Source organism: Cynara cardunculus (genome assembly GCF_001531365.2).
Source record: "Cynara cardunculus var. scolymus isolate 2C chromosome LG 12, CcrdV1, whole genome shotgun sequence".
NCBI classification, from domain to species: domain Eukaryota; kingdom Viridiplantae; phylum Streptophyta; class Magnoliopsida; order Asterales; family Asteraceae; genus Cynara; species Cynara cardunculus.
In genome coordinates, this window is record NC_037539.1 from 11,768,083 (window position 1) to 11,776,898 (window position 8,816).

Below are 8,816 nucleotides of genomic sequence, written 5' to 3' on the forward strand. Positions count from 1 at the left end.
ACTGAAAAATTTATCGAACACTCCCGATTTTCAGAACACTATATTTCGTCAGAATCTCGTGTTGGTCCCAGCCGAATCTACAAGAGTTTAAAGGTAACAATTTATAGAAGGGGGGATGAATACAAACACAACAACTTGCACTTTTAAAAATCCTTTATTGATAAAGAAGATCAAAACAAAATTCTACAGATTGTTTGCAGAAAAGATAATATACATAACTTATCTAAATAATCAAAGAAACACACAAGATACAAAAAACAAGAAAAAAAGGCTTCCTAAAAGAAAAGGTTAAGAAGCCTTGTGCTCTTTATTGGTTACAGTGGTTGAGAGATATGGGGGAGTGAGAGTTGAGAATGAAGAACTTCTCAGCTATTTATACCTGATGCATTAAATGCAAATTAGACGGTACAAAACATGTGGCAAGCTTCTAGAGGTGAGCTTGTCCTTTGTTCTAGATATACAGGCTTTTGCCGTATATGAATAGTAGTCTTTCACAAAGTAGGTAAGCATGCCTAGAGACAGTAGAGTGACTCCATACAGTACTTTACTTTGAGAGGTATGGGTATTTTCTTTATATGTAGATTGACAAAACAAAAACTAATCTTGTTCAAAAAGATTCATTTGATCACTGACACTGGAATAACACTGAGGTTTCTTCAGTATTCGTTGAATCTTGAGTAGATTTCACACTTGTGTAGACAGGCTTGTTATCACTGAAAATCGCATCAGATCACAAACTTGTTTGTCTCTCTCTTCAAATTTATTTTTGATATCGATAAAGATTATGTGGTGTGAGTTTTGTCTTCTTGAAGAATACTTGTCTCTGATAGAATTACAACACGTGTTCAGTGATCAATGAACAGGCTCAGTGATGATCATTGAAGTTGAATACAAAGATAGTACACTTCGTAAGATAAAAAGGATCATCATCAATTCACTGAGAGAGACGATCAACAATCTCCCCCCATTTGATGATGACAAAGCAACATAAAGAAAATTGCTTCGGTATTACAGTAAAATAAGGTACCGGTAAAATACTTGTCTCTTTTAACTGTTTTGGTATCTTTTTTAGTGACACAGTTTACTATGCAAATTTACTTAGTTGTAAAGGATTACAAGGAAAGAATAATTTACATAATATAAATAACTAAATACTGAAAGCATATTCACTGACCAGAAATGTGTCGGTGAATGTAAGAAATAAATAGAACTCATAAGTACATGTTCCATTTACTCTTTTCAGTGATTATTTTCAGTGAACCAATCATTATATTGAAAGATCTTACATGATAAAATATTACAATAGATTACAATTGGTTTCGGTAGGCTTAAAACATAAAAGCTATATACTGAAATAAAAGATAAAGATATACAAGATTTTACAAGAGTGAAAGGTTTGTCTAATCTAGATTGTCGAAGCTAATGTAGTCAGGAACATGTTCTCCTTGAATCTTTCTTCTGAGCATTTCCTTTCAAATCTTACGGTCCATCATCTCTACATAAAGATCTTCGTTCAACCAAGTTTGAAGATATTCCAAATGAATTATAGGGCAGAGATGGAACTCAGATACCCACTGAAACCTGTATTGACATCATAGCCAATGAACATAAGTCGATATTCAGGTTTCACATGCAATGTTTTGGGAATACAGGGTCCCTTCTCAGGCAGTGATAAATTCAACGTTGACATATCTGGCTTCTTTCTATCCTTGAAGAGCTTATCCACTGAGAATTTTGTTTTATGCTCATTCCTGTGGGATACACCTTCTTTAGGGTCAGAAAGGTTTCTTCTTCGAGAGGACTTCTGTGGCAAAGGAGGAACCTCAACGATCTTCAACACCTTGTTGAATAGTTCGTTCATAACTTATTCAATGTAAGCCTTGTGCTTGGATTTAGGATTCTGAATTGCCTTCCGAATCTCGATCCATTCATAGAAACCATACTTACTGAGAAAAAAACGATACTCAGTATCGTTGTTCTCTTGGAAGATTACCATTGAAACTATAAGAGAACCATCTTTCATTCGACAATATATAGTGATGTTTGAGATCTTGTGAGGGCTCATTCTTGTTTTGATCCTTTCTCTGCATCAGTTGAAGTCATGATCCTTCAGCTTCAACACTCGTTGTCTTTTTTGTTCAGCTTCTGTTAAAAGTTGGGCTTGAGCATTGAAAGGATCTTTCTTCTTCAACTTCCCTTCACAAGAGCTTGAACAACTAGAGTTTTGACTAACTCCATGTTGTCTTTAAGTTGTTTCTGATGTTGCTTCAGCTCTTGTTCAACTTTCATGGATTCCTCAAGTTCAACTTAAGAGAGAAAGTTGAACTCACCACATCCAGAGGTACGAAGAAGAACTTTTACTTTGGATTGGTCAAGCTGAATTATAAGCTGAGACATCCTCAGGTCTTCTTCAACCTCTGAACATATAGGATGTCTAGACGACTTCCTAGGTATGAGGTTGCATGTTTCATTTTCATCTTCATCATCCTCAGTGGTTTTAAAAGATGGAAGATGGGTTGAGAGACAAAGGGTCGGTGTTACAGAGATAGATAGAGGTAGAGGGCTAGAATGTTCAGCTTCTGAGGTGATGCATACAAACTTGGAAGAAGTGTCTGCATCTTTAGATTGGCTGAGTGCCCCAAGAATTAGGGCAAGATTTTCTTCAGCGACTCCTTTTCTTTTGCTAGAGGAGTGCTGGTGCGATGATCTCTCCCCCCGAAAAGCAGGTTCCCTAAAGGAGATTCATTTGGCAGGCTGTATTCGAATGATCTAAACGGAGAAATCATCATCGTCGTCGTCATCATCATCACCAAGGTCAGTACATGCGTCTGGGATTTGAGGTTCAGAGTCCTCATCATCATCTTCATCACCAATATTTGGAAATGCAGAGGTGGAAGGATGAAGGTCTTCCTAGTCAGCAACAATGACTACGATATCATCATCATCATCATCGATGGCTTCAGGGATATTCTCCCTGGCATCCTCAGCAACCGTATTCTTTTCCATAAGGTCCTCGTTAGCCTTCTTACTTTCTTTGTCATTATCCACATTAATAGCTGAAAGATGGAGGCGAGAAACCAAGTCTTGTAGCTTCAGCTCGATGGAGGCAGTTGCTGCGGCTTGATGAAGGTTGAAGTCAGCGACCATGTCCAGCTGTTGACGATCAGCTTCTCTAAAGGCGGGTTCAGGGACAGGTGATGGTTGCTGAAGAAGTTGGAAAATTCATTCAAGTAGCTTACCGGCCTGAACATCTTCAGCCTTGCTGGAGAGAGCAAAGAGAACTTCAGAGTTTTGTGGATTTTCGTCTTCATTGAGTTCAATGCTTCTTTGACTTCATGCACTCAGCTTGGACAGCAGAGAGTCCGTGAGTCTGGTCATATTTTGAGGGCATTCCCTAGTGCACTTCATCCATCTTGTCGAGGATGGTTGCAACTTGCAACGGTAGGGAGCAGCAACTTGACATCCCCAGCCATATCGTAGGGGTCAGTCTCAGTGACTGGGGGTTCATTCTCCATTGGACCTGTAGAGATAAGAGAACACTGAGAATGAGAAATCAAGGGGTTAGCAACAAAGAAAGAAAGGGTGGGGTTTGGTGTATACCTGAGGGTTCATCAGCAGCATCCAAAGGATTACCACTGGACATCTCAAATACATTGTCTTGAAGATCAACAACATGTATTTGAGGGGATTCGAGAGAGCATCCTCAGGTCCTATGGTGATGGCTTCACCAATAGTGGGGACAACAACTATGGGATCATCAACACATGTAATAGAGACTAAAGAAGATGGGTAGGAGAGAACGATTGAGAAGAGATGTGAAGATTCAACAGTAGCTATGTTGGGAATCACACATTTAGTGATTTGAGTCACTGAAGTGGTTAGGGTAGGAGCCACACATATGGCATCAACTGAAGATATTGCTGAAGAGGAATGGAGGGTAACAGCAGATGCCTGAGGGGTAAGGCGAAGTTCAATAGTTGAGAATTGTTGAGAGGTCTCAGCTAGATTAGATGGCTACCCATTTGTGGCTTTCTTAATCCTCTTTGATGGACTAAGAGGGGCTTCAGATTGTGTCCTCTTTCGAGAAGATAAGGAAGTAGTAGCTGGGATAGACTGAGGGGCTTTGCCACAATTGTTGCTACTGAAGAAGAAGGAAGAAGATGAGCATTGGTTATCCTCAGCATTGGAGGAAATAGACCAATGTCTGAAGACTTGGTCTTGTGATCAAGAATCATTGATCCAACCAAACAGATGAGAAGGTCGCTCTGAGCGGGGTACTTTGTAGTAAGAATCTGGCTAGAATCCCGCTCAGGAACCTGGTGTAGGGAATCACCTTTTCTCGCTAACGCTTGTTCGACTTTAGTACCAGATCGTCTAATATGAGTTGCGCGTAGATGACGTTGATGTTTCGGATAACTGAGCAACCAATGTTCAGCGCCACCTGACTTGCTTGATCTTGGCCACCTGTCTTTTCACCCATGCATTGAATGAAGTGCGAGAATAGATATTGCCAGATCACTGACAATTGATTCTTCTCTATTTTGGCCAGCAACTTGTTGAGCTATGAGTCAAAATCTTCCTTTAAGGGCCATTTGTAGTGAACATCATCCAGAAATTTGACGATATGATCACTGTCTGAATCTCTGGAGTAGGGAACAAACTTTGGGAGTCTGAGAGCAGTCTGAACAGTTGAGAAGCCAAAACTTACTGTCATTCGGTTGATCTCACAGAAGATCCTGATGATTGAGTTCCCGTCCTTCTCTTTTAGGGTCCTTGCTTCAACGGTGTACCAGATTTGTCTGAGGATATCTGACCGGGTCCGTATTAACACACCACATACTACAATCAAGACCAAAATTAAGTATACAATTAGTTCCAATATCGTCTTTCAAGTATTAAAATGGTACAAGTACCAGATATCGTCCACAGGGATTGTAGTAAAAGTTTAGATGAAAGTAATGTTAAAGAGATGATTTCAGAAGGCGAATTCGAAGACTTTGATTTGAACTGAGTTAACACAACTAAAAAATTAACAAGAGATAACAGATAATAAAAGCAAGCTAGGGTGTATGACTTTTCGGGTGAGATGTAAATACTATTTCCAGTAGACCAATGCTGTCAAAATGCTACAACATGAGACCATGCTGACAAATTGCTACAGCATACAACCAGTAACAACTATTTTCACCATTTATTTTGAAGGTATTTCTCTTGGACTTCACCAATGCACTGATATTATAGATTTCAACCCATATCTCTATGAGGTATCTGGACCAGTGATAGTGACAACTGGTGTCTTCAAAATATATAGATAAACAAATCTCTTTGTTAAAAATCACTCTCTCGAGTGGATTCTCATATCATTCAAGTTGACGTGTTCTGAATGGCTCATCTCTGAGTCCATTCCACTTTAACACTTCAAAGTGATCAACCTGTCTAGAATTAACAATTTAGAAAATACGGATAACAAATCTCTTTGTTAGCAACTCTCTCAAGTCTACTTCCCATATCATCCAAATTGACGTGCAATCACTGGCTCAGCTTAGAGTCCATGACACTTTAACACTTTACAGTGATCAATTCGTCAAGAAATGTCATTGGTTTTATATAACTTGAAATGAAATAATGAAACATTGTTGTTACATAAAAGGTCTATTTTATTTTGATTTACAAACTCACCCTTTTCGTCATACACCCGAGCTAATAAAGTTAGCTACTCATGACGAAAAGTAAATTACAAGAAATATAAATTGCGATAAATAAAGACATAAAGTAAATAACGGAAAGTAAGTGACGGAATGTAAATGACAGAAAGTAAGATGCGGAAAGCTTAATAAATAAATGACGTAAGTAAAATGCAAGTAAGCGTAATAAATAAATGACAGGATATTAAGAACGAGTAAATAAAGCGATTAAGAGAACTCAAAATTTAGCCAAAAGATTACTTGATATTTAGAGGGGGAAATGTTCTCCAAGTAGTAAGACTATCTACTTGAGAGAAGTAGGAAAGGAATGATGCTAAAACTAAACCCAACATCTCTATTTATACTAGAGATGAAATGAGGGCATTTTAGACAATTCACCCTAAAATAGTTCTAAGTTAACCATAAGTACAATAAAGTAAAACTAATAGTTTCAAAGTAATTAAATTAGCCAACATGTTCCAGCTAATTACAAAATACACAGATATCCTACATATAAGAAGTCTTTCAAAAGTTAGCTTCTAGTCTTGTCAGTCAACTCCAAGTCCTTTTCTTCTATTTCTCCACCATCAGGCCATGCTGCCACAATCCCACAACATCAAATAGTTTCAACCTTTCCAAAATAAGTTCAAACTAGTCCAATAACTAACAGAAACAGGTCCATCTTTCATTTCAGCATTAAAATAGAGAAAAGAGATAAAATGACTTAAAGTTGGGATATGAATAGAAAATGACCTATCTAAAAGAGAATAAAATTGTGCTTTAAGCACTAAATACTTAGTGCATATCAATACCCTTCACCATTACAGGTTTTTGAGGAACTTAGTAGCATCCACAAACTAGGGTTTGTCTGTGGGGATTTCTAGTAGTGCAACGTGATTGTTGGGTTTGAAGGAGCAGTGTTCAATGGCAAAGTTCACGTTCGTAGAAGCAGCCATTTCTATAAAAGAAGAACACAAAAACGGAATTGCATAATGATTTATGTTAGAAAGCACTTTAGGAACAAAGTGTGAAGGATAAAATTTCTTTTGAAAAATCAGAAGAAATTAGGGTTTCCAAGAAGATTTTAGAAACTTGGTTAAAATAAATCAAGAAGAAGGATGATTTACAAAACTGGTTTTTTGTATTTAAAAGAAAGAACTAAGTTTTTAAATAACAAACAAGTTTCATAAGAGATTAACAGCCAATTTTTTTTACAAAATATAGAAAGAGAGTATTTGTGTTCGCGTAAGGGGAAATTGAGAGAGTAAGAGAGATATATATAGGTGAGATGAGAGAGAAAGAGGAGAGAGGAAAATAACGCTTCGAAAATATGTGCAATGATGAATTTATTTGCACGTCATTTTAAGGTAATTGGATAGAAAGGGTAATGGACAAACGTGTGTCAGAAGGACGCACGTGAAAATAGTCCATTAATTTAAAATTTTTAATGACGTCATAAAAATATGACCGTTCATCATCCTTTTTCTTTTAAAGCATTTTGATCACTAAATAAGAAAAGTGTTCAGCGATATTTTTAAGTTCAATAAAATAAGAGATAAGTAGACATACCTTAGATTGAAAGATACATTTACTTAATATTTGAGTGATAGATAAGAAACACTGAATCATTTCACTTTGTATCACTGAGTATTGCGTAGAGCTGAAGGAATTAATCCTCAGCATTCATCATTCCAAGTTCGCTGATTAAAATATTGAATCTTGTTTCATCAAGAGGTTTCATAAACAGATCAGCTAGTTGGTACTCAGTAGGTACGAAGTGAAGTTTAATATTATTATTCATAACATGATCTCTGATAAAATGATCTCTGATCTCTATATGTTTGGTCTTAGAGTGAAGTACAGGATTGTTTGTAATTGCAATGACAGTTTCACTTTTAAAAATCCTTTATTGATAAAGAAGATCAATACATAATTTTATAGATTGTTTGCGGAAAAGATAAGATACAAAAATTATCTAAACAATCAAAGAAACACACAAGATACAGAAAAACAAGAAAGAAAAGACTTGCTAAAAGAAAAGGTTAAAAAGTCTTGTGTTCTTCACTGATTAGAGTGGTTGAGAGAAAGTTGAGAAGGAAGAACTTCTCAGCTATTTATATTCGTTACATTAAATGCAAATTAGACGATACAAAGCACGTGACAAGCTTCTAGAGTTGAGCTTGTCCTTTGTTCCAGATCTACAGGCTTTTGTTGTATATGAACAATAGTCTTTCACTAAGTAGGTAAGCACTCTTGGAGATAGTAAAGTGACTCCGTATAATACTTTACTTTGAGAGGTATGGGTTTGTCCTTTGTTTGTAGAAGGACAAAACAAAAACTAATCTTGTTCAACAAGATTCATTTGATTATTGACAATGGAATAACATTGAGGTTTATTCAGCGTTCGCTGAATCTTGAGTAGATTTCACACGTGTATAGACAGGCTTGTTATCACTGAAAATCACATTAGATCACGAACTTGCTTGTCTCCGTCTTCAGTTTTATCTTCGATATCGCTGAAGGTTCTATGGTGTGAGATTTGTCTTTCTGAAAAATACTTGTCTCTAAGAGAATTACAATGCATGTTCAACGATCATTGAACATACTCAGTGATGATCGCTGAAGCTGAATACAAATATAGTACATTTCTTAAGATAAAAAGAATTATCATCAAATCACTAAGAGAGAGAATCAACATCTCATAAAGTCGAGAGGTACAACAAAGGGTTAAAGCCTTCAATACAAGAGTTCGTGATTTCCATGAATCCCTTTACTTTTCCACTGGTAGTAGATGCTGCAGAGACAACAGAAAGGAACAAGAACAAGTAAGGGGATGAGAAGATGGTTGAAAAGAGAAAATGGAAAGGGTTTTCGACTAAAAATAAAAGATCAACATTTGTAAAGACAGAAAATCATTATGTCCAACGATTTAGTGAAAGACCGCGCCAAATATCTCAATGTGTTCATCAGGGTGACTGTATTTTGAACAGAGGAAGTGTTATAAATGTAGGGAGACATGGAACTTATTTAGAAATTTATGGATTCTTCAAAGATGTTTTCACTATAGCTACCCCGATCATATCAGACTATATTATCCCCAATTAAAAGCTCCAAGATTGATTTTGGTGGAAA